General features: G+C 33.3%; 1 pseudogene; it reads right to left on the bottom strand.

Annotated features, from left to right (window-relative positions):
• Window positions 1–3,861: 3,861 nt before the first annotated feature.
• On the bottom strand, window positions 3,862–6,212 carry LOC107607423 (protein FAR1-RELATED SEQUENCE 5-like; annotated as a pseudogene).
• Window positions 6,213–15,437: the final 9,225 nt, after the last annotated feature.

Below are 15,437 nucleotides of genomic sequence, written 5' to 3' on the forward strand. Positions count from 1 at the left end.
ATGATGTAACAAAGAAAAACTCTAGCCCGTTGGAAGTAAAGTCCGACAATTGTGTGTTTACGGATTTATCCGACGAGAATAAGGACTTTGAGATTTTGCACAATCTACCCTCATCATTCTACAAAGGGACGCAAACATACCTGGATGGAGAAGAAAAATCGAAGCCAACGTCAAGATTCGGTGTTCAAAGAAATACCAAAAATAATAAAACTGTGCAAGAACTTCCGAGTACGTTTGTAAGGTAAAAGGACAAATTGGCAAGAGTCAATAATCCACCATCTCTCCAAAACAAGGCGTTTGCATGACCAGCTAAAATGCCAAAAATTGAGCACAAAGGTCAACTATCAAGTAAGATGGCGGAAACTATAGTACGCAATGGGCCTCTAACATTCACCAAAGACAAAGCACGGTTAACGACCTCTGTGAAACAAAAAAAAATGGCTTTCAAGAACACTTCTATCCCAAAGGTATTTGATTTAGTTAAAAGAAATTCATTGGCATAGCTTTCAAGTATGTATATTATGGATTACCTTTATGTTTTGTGTAGAATCTTAACTGTTCATTCAAACCACCACAAGATATGAGGTTGAGTGAGGATTTAGTCAACATGGCTATATACATCTTTAATGCTGATATTGACATAGCATGAGCATTTTTTTTATCTTTTATTTTTAATTTTAATTCTCCCTGTGGCTAACGTGTTGGCTTTGTGTTAGTGAGGATTTGGTTCATATACAAGATACAACTGCAACTAGAGGGGATCTGTTCTGTCTTGTACCTGGCAAGCAAGTATCTGAACTGGTAATAAAGTTGATGGCATTGAAGATAACATCAAATATTACCATGACCAAATTAAAAAATATTTGGTCCCTTCCACCATCATTTACGGTAAATCAAAATCTTGCTTTTTTTCTTTTAACTAACCAAAATAAATAACCATTGTCCTCAAACATTCCTAGGATGACATGTCGTTACATATGGAGGATCATGACCTACTGGAAAAATATGCATATTATATGCCACCAACCCGAGACCTTCAATTCGTACGTTGAAGATAATTATTGGAGTAATTTTATTATAATAAAAAGTACTCAAACTATGACTTATACATATTACATCCTATTTGTGATACATATATATGTCCCAATCAAGGAGAATGATCACCGGTATCTGATGGTAATGAGCATTCTTAACAAAATACTTTATCACTTAGACTCTCACTGTAAGGTTGAAGATGATGAACCACGCAAGCATCATATTAGAAATATAGTAAGTACTCCTACTATAGAAACAAAGTTAATAATATCATTACTTCAAATAGTAAAGCACACTATTATTACAGGGAGTGACTCTTTCTGAAATAATATCATCAGAGAAGTACGCAGAATGTGGTATACAAGACATAGTGAATTTCGAGGGTTGGGAAGTCCGTAATGCAATAGGTATTCCTAGGTGCATAAATAGGTAATTATTCAAATTGTTGGTTATTTAATTTTATATATATGTTGTATTCGACTTCCTTATGTTGTATTGCATGATACGTTTTCACACAGCAATGATCCAGCTATATGGGTTATGCAATGGATGGATGTGCAACAGGAATTCACTCCTGTGGTCCCTCTGAAGGTAACTCTTAACATAGACAATTTCGCTCTTTAATTACATATAATACATGCGTTAACATTTGGTAAAATAAATAACAGCTGCATGCGGAAAGTAGTAGAATGTATTTAGCATTGGATTTCGTCACCGGAGATTGGAATAAGATACGGGCAGATGTTAACGAGAGGTTTCAATTATGGTGGCTTATGATACACCCATAACATCTTTAGTTAGACTTACAAAAATAGACGAAGAGAGGGTGCCCCATCTTGCAAGAAATCCATTGATGATGGGTACTCTACAGATTACATTATCTATTAGATAGGATTTTGTATTGTTTTCTTCTTTCCTTGTCCTTTTTTCTATTTATCCTGAACCTGAATTATGGCTTATGAGTGACATGGAAAATTTTTAAATCAAACAATGCACGGGTTCAACCAAAAGACAAATTTCACACGTTTGGGCATATATATCTTCTTTATTATGTTTTCTTTCTATATTTCTTTCAAGTGAATAATAACTATTTATATTTTTTGTGATGTTTTGGTTGAATCAATCAAACTAAAAAATGTTTGATGAAGAATGTTATTAACCTAATCGATGATATTATGTGATCAAGTCATTTTGATAATTAAGTTCAACAAAATTGTTCCAATAGCTTATTAGCACAATAAAAATTAGTTCAAAAATAAAGACGAGATGCATAAAGCAAAAAAAAAAAAAAAAGAAAAGAAAAAATTATACTTAATCATAAAAATAACTTATTTACCTAATATTTTTCTAATTTAATATGTATCCTCATTTCTTGAACCTATATTTTATCCGATAGAAGTAAAAACAGATATTTGGTTATGTATTTTTATAGTAAAAATTACATTTTACACATGCTATTTAAATATTCATTAAGAAAATTATATTGTATCAAAATTAAAATTATCTTTTTTAAAATAATTAAGCACGTGAAAATTAAATAAGATTTTAATCCTTATAAAATACTAGTATTTTGATTTTGAGTTTTATTAATTCACTTTTTTGTTTTTGGACAAGCAACCTTTGAAAGGTTTTTATTTTAAACTATGATGTTAGTTTGCTCCATTAGGTACTGACGAGTCAGATTAAATACTAACTTAGTAATATGCTGAAATGTTGATGTTGTTAGACATATCGCACCAACACTTAAGAGAATAAAGTCTTGAAAATAATTAAAATAGGGATTATTTAAATTTTATTTTAACCAAAATAAAAAGACTTTAGAAATCAGAAATTATTTAAGCCGAAAATATTTAATAAATCATTAATGTTAGGATAATTTACATCTATTCGAAGGCCACCATTCCTAAAAAGACGGGAAAAAAATAATTTTTTCTAAAATTATTTATTTACCAAAGTTAAAATACGCGCACAAAAAAATATGAATTAATAAAAATATAAATTATGTATAAAATTTAATCAAAGAATAAATTAAAAGATTTTAAAAAAAGAAGGAATTAAATTATCCAAACTAATAGGCTAAAAATAATTATTCTAACTAATATTAATTCAAACGCATTGAATTTCTCAAATCAATACAAAATGTATCCAACTAATTTTCTAACTTAATCTATGCAAAAAGATAGATCCAGAGGAACAAACGCATAATATAGGCTGCATAGCAAGTATATTGCAATAAAATAAAGGTTTCACTCCAAGTTTTCTAACTTTGGTCCCCAATCTTGATATCCACTATCAGAAGTAGAAAAAGCAAAGCAGGACTTCAAACTTTGGTTCATAATAGTAAATAGCAGTAGCCTAACATGTAAGGAACATAATATTTGAATAGATCAATGTGACAACGAACACAACAAACACAATAACAAATAAAGGAAAGCAAATTTTTCTTTTTTCATTTCTATGATGGAACAAAAAAGCAATAGCTTCACATTTCTATGATGCCATAAAAAAGGGTACAAACCTCAACCTTTAGTCATAATCATGAACAACAATAACCATCGCAAAAGCTGAATTCTAAGAATATTAAATATAACAAAAAAATTAAAAAAGAAACACCAATCCCAAATAGAATAAAAATTAGAGAATACCAGAAACTTAAACCATTAACCATACCTTATTACAGCACTTCATTGCTGCTGCACGAAGCATTCTCATCATATACCTACAATATCAGTAATATAAAATCATTAGTACAAGCTAATAAGCAGCAATTAAAACTTAGTCATACCTCATTGGTAAAAGTACTTACCAATGAGTCATCTTCAATTTTCATGTGATCATCTGAGTCATTATCAAATGTGTCATTTCCACGGCCTTCTAACTGTGAAATGCCACGACGAACACGACAAGTTTTTCGATTGTGGCCCTCCATGCCACACTGTCTACATCGATGTTTTCTTTTATTGGACTGCAAAGCCCCCCTTTTGTCCTACATTTTCTTGGGTCCCTTGGCATGCTATGTCCGAGATCATTGGTTGCAAGCCCAGCTCTTGAAGCATCCACTTGCACATCATCTCTTACACTATCTGCATCATTGACCAACCCTTATTGTCCAGCATCTTCCTCCTTAAATTGTTTCAACAAATTCAAAGCCATTTCCCGTGTAGAGATAAATCTCTTGTTATCTCGGCAAGCAAAGTTGGCTAGTTGTCTAAACCAATCCATCAAACAACCGTATTGACTAAGCATAAAAAAATCCCAATGAAATCCGACTGCATTTTGCAAACCAACTTTGGCAGTCTTGGTCCACCTAGGCAAGACTAATGACCCTGGCAACTCTTCTATATCTTCATGCACTAAGACGTAAACTATGTGTTCACAAGGTATGCCAAATGATTCTATTCTCATACATGAACAATTGAATTCCATCTCAATGTCACAACAGAATACATGCCACATCTCATTTGGCGTTCGGTCCAAACCGACAGAGTAAATCACATAAGAGCATGTTTGCCTCATATTTATTACCTTCATTGATGCAGCCCGTACAAGGATTGGTTGGAACATATAAAAATTGATAGGGTGTAAACATTGGCAGCACTCCTCTCTAACTGTTGAAAACAGGTTTGCATACTGGGTCTCCCATTCACAGAGGCGAGGTCAGCCTGGACCTCTTTCCACCTTATATGGTCGACACAACAATTAAAGTGTTGAATAAACTCAACCAGATTGTACCTTGAGTTGACATACTTTGCAATGATCGAGTTTAATCCCTCGCACCGAGAAGTAGTCTGAAAACCAGCAAAAAACTTCCCTCTTATATGTGCAGTTGCCCATGAATGTCTCTTTTTATACATATCTAGGACCCAATTCTTGTTTTCGACACCAAATCCCTCAACCATTTCAAACCACTTTTGACGAAATACATCAATTTCATAGTCGCCTAGCATACACTTTTTAAACATGGAGGTAAACTGGGGCTTGCCAATGTTACTTGTTGCATTGCGAATCAGATGCCATGCACATAATCTATGATGTGCATTAGGAAACTCTTTCTCAATGGCGAACTTCATTGATAGATCATCATCCGTGATCACCGAAACAGGTGCTTTCCAATTCATTGCCGCCTTCAGTTGTTGTAGCAACCACCTATATGTGTCTTTTTTCTCATCGCAAATTAAAGCAGCAGCAAAGATAATTGTTTGATTATGATGATTGATACCAGAAAATACCACCAGTGGACACATATATTTATTTCTCTTATAGGTAGCATCAAAAGCCAGCACGTCGCCAAATAATGAGTAGTCTGCCCTATTGAGACCATCGCACCAGAATAAATTGCGCAAAGTACAATCGGCATCCATGTGATGATTATAATAGAGAGAAGGGTCATTTGTTGCTTGATCTTCTAGATACTTCAAAGCTGCATATGCATCACCGGATAATTGGCACCTCTGCTTTGCTATTTTATTGTACATGTCCCTTTGCGTGAAAGAGAGATACTCGTAGCCACCTGCCTGATTTGCTAATGCCCGATATATCTGCCCAACACTAATCCCACCCTTTTTCATGTTAACCATGTGGCCAATATCAGCCTCGGACATGAATCTATGCCCAGGGAACAATCCAGTCAACCGAGGATCCAGAAGCGGATGATTGTGTTCATCTGAAAAATATGAAAAAAATTAACGACCACTAGGTGCATCTACGCGAATCTCCATCATTGCACTGCAGCCACACCTTGTCTTGGGTGTAGGTTTTCTCTTAAGGTTTCCGATGCCGTAATTATTTGGCGGTCTAAATCCTTCATGATGACATACAAAATTCTTCAACTTAAGTGCGCCCGCATGACTCTTCCTAGTCCTATTCTTCCGAGCACTAAAGCCTCTTTTACTTGCATATCTATTGTAGAACTCAAATGCAATGTCGACATCAGAAAAGTGAAAATGACATACATCTTCATCCCTGATGTTCCAAAATTTAATCATCCCAATGTCTTCGAGTGAGTCAATGTTATACCCTTCATCGAAGCCGTGATAATCGAACATTGGTTCCACATTTGTGTCATCCTCATCCATATAATCCACGTCAACTTCCTCATGTTTTTCTTCCTCCTGCTTATATTGATCATATGATGTATGCTCGCTATTAACCCCTTCATGAGAAAATTCCTGACCCATAACTTCCTAAACACCAATACACAATTCAAAATGAAACTTAAGTTTGTATATAAATTACCAAACACCGAGTACCAGTCATCACAAATCACAATCTTTTAAAATTAAAATCAATCTAATAGTGTCAATCTTAGGAATCATGGAATTGGACACGAGTTTCATTTATTGTATTAAGGGGAAATGAAGAAGCGTGAATCCAAAATCTAATGGTGAAAATATAAGAGTAAAAATAGAAAGATAAGAACAATTGGCAATGCCAGCTATGCATGCGGTGGGTGTAAAGGACAACAAAATATTAAAGAGTATATATCCTCTATCTATAATCTATCTATATTTCTGATCCCATGTCATAAAATCCCCGCCGCTCGCGACCACTAAAGAATACATCGTTTCCCCTTTGAGAACCCTGCAAAGTTTGCTTGGCTGCCACCTCAATCCATAGAAATAGATTGCTCGCAAGATTAGATATGCATATGCCATTCCTGCTGAAATGAACCTATTTTAAACACACTGCTTTCTTTGAGTTGATTGATGAGGTGTTTAATTTTCTCTTTATATATTGTGAAAGGCACTTTCCTGTGCCAGCTACTGCATCAGCACATAGAAGTGGTTTTGGCAATTTGTATAGAGTGGTGGTAAATTTACAGAGAGAGAGGTACTCAAATCCATAGAACATGGATGTAAGGAAATTTATTCATTAAAAGTATTGTGTTTGGAATCGTAGGGTTCTTAATTGCTAATGACTTGGAACAACATGACAACTATTTTGGACAAACCATGTTCAGTGGCGCCATTAAATACAACAACATTACAAGCCTTATGATAATTAATAACTATTCATTATTTCAATCCTTTCATTCAAACTGTAAAATCTGCATAACATTTAAGTTTTCAAACTTGTATCATGTCATTAAGATACAAGGTCAGAGGACCATTTTGTGACACATGATTTTCTCTATAAGTATACGTATGGATTTAGCTAGATTGTTTGTAACTATACATTTTAAGAATACTGGGCCAAGTTGAATGAATAATATAAAATAATGGTGAGGTCAATTTTACATTAATCTACATATATGCTTACAAATTACAAGAACATAAGAAAAACACCTACTTGTAACATAGGATGGTAGTGAAGTCACAAGATATGGAAGCTGTGATATGTTTAAGAACTAATAACCAGATCAGAAATGAACTAGATATGTCACATATATGGTATACAATAAATCAAGTGCTACTTCATCCTAACCTTTTGATGTTATCAAATAGTGATCTGCTAGATTGAAGACTCAAAGAATCCAGATGAAGAATGATTGGCCCTGATTCATCACCTTTATCCGGCATACAAATAATGATCAAGCTCCAATTAAGACTGAATACATGAAACATTACAGGAAAAAAATCCAGAAATGAGAGAATAGACAAGAGAGATTAAAATATAACAATAAAAATGACCATGCTGCCAATATAAAATTGAGCATGAAGTGCATTCATAGGAGCACAGAAAACATAACTATAAAAATTTACAGTTAAATAACCCATTCTTCATTTGTTTTTTCTTACCAGTTTTTCTTCTCCCACTATTTCTTCTAATATAAAAAACTCATAAGGCAGAAGAGACTTAAAATATATCAAAGAAAAAACTTATTAAATAAGCTAAAAGTTCTGACTATTTATGATGTGTTTTTATGTTCAACTTGGCACAAATAGTACTGGGAACCTGGGAGGTGAATTAGCCATCCTTACCATTCTCCCCGGTTTCTGGTTTGTGGCATAAAGGGTTCATGTTTTGGGCATTCTGAAAGGTTGGGGTTGTGTTGGTGCAAGAGGGTGTTATGGAGGAGTAAGAAAGTAAGACCAATAGCTTGCAAGAGTTTTGGGAAAGATGAGTATAAAGATGGATTAAAAGACGTGGTGCATGCCACTATTGAAAAGAGGAATAATGTTCTTGCTTTGAAAAGGGACCTACTTCAACAGGTATATTCTGCTTTATCCTAAAGTAGTGTTGTATTTACTCTATCCGTTTCAAAATATCTGTCACCTTAAAAACTCAGTACATTCACAATTCATTGTATCTAGATATATTTAGTATGGATGTACCAAGAGTACTATATATGCTTGTTTATTCATCTAGAAGGCTACTGTAACTATGCTTATGTTGTGCTTCATAGCAAATGTTTACATGGCCAATCTCAACTCATCAATTGCAGATTTCAGAAAGAAAGAAACTAATTTCTTCCATAGACAGTGACAATATTAGTAAACCAGAAGGGGGCAGTATTTCTTATGAACATGGCACCAATGGCAGAAGCCATTCTTTTGAGAACCAAAATGGTAACATTCTAGGCATTTATGGAGGCTTTGATGAATCTAACCAGGATGTTAGAGTCCCACCTCCTGAACCGGCTTCGTTGAGGCTGGATTCACTACCAGCCTTCTTTACAAATGGAACTAAGGTTAAGAATCAGGATGGTGTTATTGAATCAGGTTTGGAGAATATCACTGATGAATCTAATGAGATTGGGAGTGAAGGTGAAATACCGCAACCTTTGGCTAGGACCAACGTGATGAATGTTATAGTAGTTGCAGCAGAATGTGCTCCCTGGTCAAAAATAGGTAACTAAAATTCGAATCAAAACACTAAGGAAACTCGAAGCAGGGCAAAAATCATTGCCTGAAAAGCTACCCTAAGGATTCAAAATTCATCATCTTGACTATTCTAAAAGAATCAAACCGAACTGAAAAGAAGGCAGAGGAAAAAGCATACCTTGCTGGGTTTGTCGTCCTCAACAAGAAGTGGAGTTGAGGAAAGTTGTCCTATTTCAGTGTCATCAAGGGTCGCTCTGGTTCTCGTTCTTTCTCTGCGAAATTTAACAGGGTGGTGATACTGATAGTTTGTTCCTCCGAGAACGTGAGGAGGGGCGGCGGACGCAGGGAGCAGCGGCAGACGCAGGGAGCGACGGCGTCTGATGCGTGTTGTGGCGGCGAGGGTAGGCGAACCAGAGATAGAGCAGAGGAAGAAGATGAGAAAATGGCATTGATTGAAATTGATTCTATAAACCCTAGCAGACCTCTCTTCTTCGTTGAATCTGAAACTAAAAGATAAAGGGAAAAAGTGTACATAACAATAGTTAAAGGGGTCAATATCTATTTAATAAATTTTTCAAAAAAAAAAGGGGTACATTTTGTAATTATTTTTATGATGGTTAATGATAAACCTACAAAAATGTAGGAGCAATGAATCTTTGGCCTATTGTTTCTATTTCAATCTATGTTTGATTCCATTCTAAAATGTATCTTCGTTCTTCAAACTAATGAAACCGGGTGGAACGAGAGTATGACTCATTTTCTACATGGGTTCTTGCGAGTCTCTAGTAGGATAGCATTGAATCACAAGCTTGATTATACATCTCTTAGACGGCTAATCCACGACTTTGTTGGGGACATGGGAACATCTGTTCAGCCGAGGTACGGGGTGATTAGGGCTTTTGTGGTATAGACTAGAATCATAAAGCTTCATTCTCCGATCCGGAAGATTCGACCTTGTTTGTGGCATTTTGAGTAGGATCACCAAGGATTAAATTTCTAGAGTTTCACCCTCATTCAGATTGGATGACCATTAGCACCGGCATGTGATATGAAGCAGAGGAGATTAATGACCACTAGCCTCGGCGTTAATCACTTACAGTTTGCCATGGAATGATTCATCCATTGTTGGAGTAGACAATAAGAAAAGTTGATTCAAAAAGAAGAAGCATCTCCGAAGCCTCAACCGATTTCTTATCACTGTTTTCACACCAATTCAGTAATTCTTTCCTTATTCTGTTTTTATGCGTTTTTCACAACCACTATCTTTTCTGTCTGCCTGGCTAAGATTTACAAGATAGCCATTGCTTGCTCAATCCAACAATCTCCATGGGATTCGACCCTCACTCACCTGAGGTATTACTTGGATGACCTGGTGCACTTACCAGTTCATCTGTGTGAAGTTTGCGGAGATCAACTTCGCGCACCAAGTTTTTGGCGCCGTTGCTGAGGATTGTTCCAGATTGACAAACTACCAGACTATCTTGTTGCTTAGATTAAGTATTGTTAAGGTTTTATTACTCTTTTAATTCTGTTTCTTATTTTTCTTCTTTTTAAAAAAAAAACTTTTCAAAAACTTTTTATCTTTAATCATCTTTTTCTTTTCTTTTCTTTGAGTCTTGTGTCAGTTTTTATGTTTGGTGTCCCTTTTTGTGTTCATATTTTTCTTTGAATGTTCGAAATTATTCTTGTTTTCCTTCTTGATGTTTGAAATTTTTTCGATAATTTTTCTTGTTTGATTTTAAAATCTTTAAGTTTTGGTGTCATTTAGTTTTTTGAAAATCTTGCTTGAGTGTTCTTTATAGTATTCAAACTGTTCTTGTTATTTTCTTTTGTTTGATCTTAAAATTTTTAAGTTTGGTGTCTGTTTGTGTTTTTCTTTCCAAATTTTTGAAATCCTAGTCAATTGATTTCTAAATTTTTAGGTTTGGTGTCTTTTAGTGTTTGTCTTTTTAATTTTTCAAAATTCAAAAATTCAAAATTCAAATTTTAAACTTTCTTGTTATCTTTTCAAATCTTTGTCTTATCTTTTCCTTTAAAATTCAAAATTTTATCTTATCTTGTTTTAAATTTAAATTTTAGAATTCAAATTTCAAATTCTTATGTTATCTTAATTCAAGTTCAATTTTCAAACTTCAAGATTTCGAAATTCAAAATTTCAAAATTCAAGTTTTAAAATTCAGTTTTCAAATTTCAAATTTCAAATTTCAAATTTCAAATTTCAAAATTTTCAAAATTCAATTTTCAATTTTTAAAATCAAATCTTTTCAAATCTTTCAAATGTTATCTTTCCTAATCTGTGTTTGACTTTTTCTTTCCAAATTTAAATTTCAAGATCTTCTTTTAACTTCTCTTTTTAATTTCAAATTTTCAAAATCAAATCTTTTATTCTATTTTCAAATCTTGTTAGTTAGTTAGTTACTTATTTTATCTTATTTTAATTTTAAAAGTTTGGTGTCTCTTTAATTCTTTCCTCTTTCCTCTTTTTCAAAACCTCCTAACTACTTTCTCTTTCCTCTTTTTCGAAAATCTTCTACCCTCTTTCTCTCTCATCTTTTTCGAAATTCCTTAACCTAATTCTCTGTTTATTTTCGAAAAAAAATTCTTTCTTTTCTCTTTTTAAAATCAAATCTTCTGTCTTAATTTTAAAATATTATCTTATCTTGTTTGACTTTTTCTTTTCAAATTTAATTTTTCAAATCTTTGATTGACTCTTTTTAAATTTCAAATTTTCAAAATCAAATCTTTTATCTCATTTTCAAATCTTTTTAATTAATTGTTTTTTTTATCTTATTTTAATTTTAAGTTTGGTGTTTCATTGGTCTTTCTTTCTTTCAATTTTGAATTTCAAAAATCATTAATAGAATTTTTCATTTTAATTTTCAAAATTTCTAGTTAATTCTTTTCCATTTTTTTGTTATTTTTGATATTTCAAAAAAAATATTTTTATTTTATTTCTTGTTACTTTTTGGGTATCTCATTGGGAGCTCTCTATACTCTGACATAGAGACTCCCACTTTTATTTGTCTCTTGTCTGTGTATGCAGGAACAAGAAGAGTGCACTATAGATCTAGAGGGAGAGGCACAACCAAGAGGAACCTTGGGGTCTTATGCAGCCCCCACTCCCAACTTCTATGGAAGCAACAGTAGTATACCTCCTATTTGAGTAGCTCATTTTGAGCTCAACCCAAAGTTAATAACTCTAGTGCAGCAAAACTGCCAGTTTCAGGGACTTTCACAAGAAGAGCCCACAGAATTCCTTGCTGAATTCTCGCAGATAGCTGACACAGTAAGAGCTAGCGGAGTAGACCAGGATGTCTATAGGCTATTGCTCTTTCCATTCACTGTAAAAGGCCAAGCAAAGAGTGGTTGGATACTCAGCCCAATTTAGGCTTGAAAACATGGAATAAGCTGGTGGAGAAGTATTTTCAGAATGGGTAAAGTTAGAAAATAATTGATGAGCAGATAATTTATACCTTTTTTGACATTGTTTTTACATAATTTTTAGTATGTTTTAGTCACTTTTTATTATATTTTTATTAGTTTTTATTCAAAAATCACATTTCTAGATTTTACTATGAGTTTGTGTGTTTTTCTGTAATTTCAGGTAAATTCTGGCTGAAATTGAGGGACCTGAGCAAAAATCTGATTCAGAGGCTAAAAAAGGACTGCAAATGCTGTTGGATTCTGACCTCCCTGCACTCGAAGTGGATTTTCTAGAGCTACAGAAGCCCAATTGGCGCGCTCTCAATTGCGTTAGAAAGTAGACATCCTGAGCTTTCCATCAATATATAATAGTTCATACTTGACTCGAGTTTTGATAACGCAAACTGGCGTTTAAACACAAACTTTCTACCCTTTTCTGGCGTTAAATGCCAGAACTGGCATAAAAGCTGGAGTTAAACTCCCAAACTGGCACCAAAGCTGGCGTTTAACTCCAAGAAAAGTCTCTACATGTGAAAGCTTCAATGCTCATCCCAAGCACACACCAGGTGGGCCCCGGAAGTGGATTTCTGCACTATCTATCTTAGCTTACTCATTTTCTATAAACCTAGGTTACTAGTTCATTATAAAAACCACTTTTAGTGATTTATTTTGTACCTCATGACATTTTTACATCTGAATTTTGTATCTTCTACGGCATGAGTCTCTAAACTCCATAGTTGGGGGTGAGGAGCTCTATTGTGTCTCGATAGATTAATGCAATTACTACTGTTTTCCATTCAATCACGCTTGTTTCTATTCTAAGATATTCACTCACATTTCAACATGATGAATGTAATGATCCGTGACACTCATCACTATTCTTAACCTATGAACACGTGTCAGACAACCACTTCCGTTCTATCTTAGATTAAGTGTGTATCTCTTTGGTTCCTGATTCACGAGTTTGAGTGCCTCTCCTAATAACAGAGCATTCGAATCTATGAAATCGGAGTCTTCGTGGTATAAGCTAGAATCAATTGGCAGCATCCTTGAGATCCGAAAAGTCTAAACCTTGTCTGTGATATTCGGAGTCGGATCCGGGAAAGGATGACTGTGATGAGGTTCAAACTCGCGAGTGTTGGGCGTAGTGACAGACGCAAAAAGATCACTGGATCCTATTCTAACATGAGTGAGAACTGATAGATGATTAACCGTGCGGTGACAGTGCATTTGGACCATTTGGACTGAGAGGACGGACGGTAGCCATTGACAACGGTGATCCCCCAACATACAGCTTGCCATGGAAGGAGCCTTGCGTGCGTGAAGAAGAAGACAGTATGAAAGCAGAGATTCAGAAGATAGAGCATCTCCAAAACTTCAACCTGTTCTCCATTACTGCATAACAAGTATTATTTAATTTATGTTCTTTTACTCATTCTAATTAAAACTAAGAATTGTTATTGATATCCTGACTAAGAGTTACAAGATAACCATAGCTTGCTTCAAGCCGACAATCTCCGTGGGATCGACCCTTAATCACATAAGGTATTACTTGGACGACCCAGTGCACTTGCTGGTTAGTTGTGCGAAATTACAAAAGTGTGATTGTGATTTCGTGCAGCAAGTTTTTGGCGCCGTTGCCGGGGATTGTTCGAGTTTGGACAACTAACAGTTTATTTTGTTGCTTAGATTAGGAAAAATTTTTCTTTTTGGTTTAGAGTCTTCTATTATTGTTTTTGGTTAAAATTTTAAAATCCTTATTTTATTTTTCTAAATTATTTTGGAAAATTTTCAAAACCAATAACTTCATAATTTATTCTTCTGTTTGAGTTTAGTTTCATGTTTTAAGTTTGGTGTCAATTGCATAAGTTTATTTTTCTTCCATTTTTTTTCGAATTATTAGTGCTCAGAGTATAAAAATTTTTAAGTTTTGTGTCCTTTGTGTTTCTATTTTCTTAAAAATTTTTCAAAAGCTGCTCCCAGTGTTCATCTTGATTTTCAAAGTTTTCCTGTTTATTTTCTTTGTTTTGATCTAAAAATTTTAAGTTTGGTGTCATTTGATTGTTTTTCTCTTTCCTCATTGAATTCAAAAATATCTTTCATAGTTATTTAATTGAATTTTTGAAAATCTCATTTAAAAATTCAGATTTTTATTTTAGAAATTTTTGTTCTATCTTATTTTAGTTTTGAAATTTCAATATTCAAAGTCCCTTTCAAAAACTCAAATCCAAAGTTTTTTAAATCTTCTTAATTAAGTAATTATTTTAGTTTTAGAATTTAATTTTCCTTTTTCTCTTAGTTTTCAAAATTTATATTTTAGATTCTAATTATTTTATTTCATCTTATATCTTTTTTTACTTATTCGGTTGTTTTTAATTAAATAAAATAAAATAAAAATATATTTTATTTACAATTCACATCAATTTCCTTTTTTTTTTCATCATGGACCAAAGTGGGAAGATATTTTCGAAAATTAGAGAGAGAGAGAGTTAGTTAGGTAGTTTTGAAAAAGTTAAGAAACAAACAAAAAGTTAGTTAGTTAGTTGAAACAAATTTTGAAAAGATAAGAAGTTAGGAAGTTGGAAAAGATATTTTGAAATTAGATTTTTGAAAATGATAAGATGAGAAGATATTTTTGAAAAGATATGATAGAAATTAGTTTTTGAAAAAAAAGATTTGATTTTTAAAATCACAATTAATGACTTGATTCATAAGAAATCACAAGATATGATTCTAGAACTCAAAGTTTGAATCTTTCTTAACAAGCAAGTAACAAACTTGAAATTTTTGAATCAAAACATTAATTGTTATGGTTATTTTCGAAAATTTGGTATAAAAATAAGAAAAAGATTTTTGAAAAATATTTTTGGAATTTTCGAAAATAACTAAGAATTTTGAAAAAGATTTGATTTTTGAAAAAGATTTTGAAAAAGATAAGATTTTCAAATTGAAAATTTGATTTGACTCATAAGAAACAACTTGATTTTAAAAAGATTTTGAAAAAGTCAACTCAAATTTTCGAATTTGATGAGAGAGAAAAAGGGAAAGATATTTTTTTGATTTTTGAATTTTTAATGAAAAGAGAGAAAAACAAGAAAAATGATGCAATGCATGAGAATTTTAGATCAAAACATGTGATGCATGCAAGAATGCTATGAATGTCAAGATGAACACCAAGAACACTTTGGATGTCAAGATGAACATCATAGACACAAT

Source organism: Arachis ipaensis, chromosome B7, assembly GCF_059453495.1.
Source record: "Arachis ipaensis isolate K30076 ecotype BB chromosome B7, ASM5945349v1, whole genome shotgun sequence".
Lineage (NCBI taxonomy): Eukaryota > Viridiplantae > Streptophyta > Magnoliopsida > Fabales > Fabaceae > Arachis > Arachis ipaensis.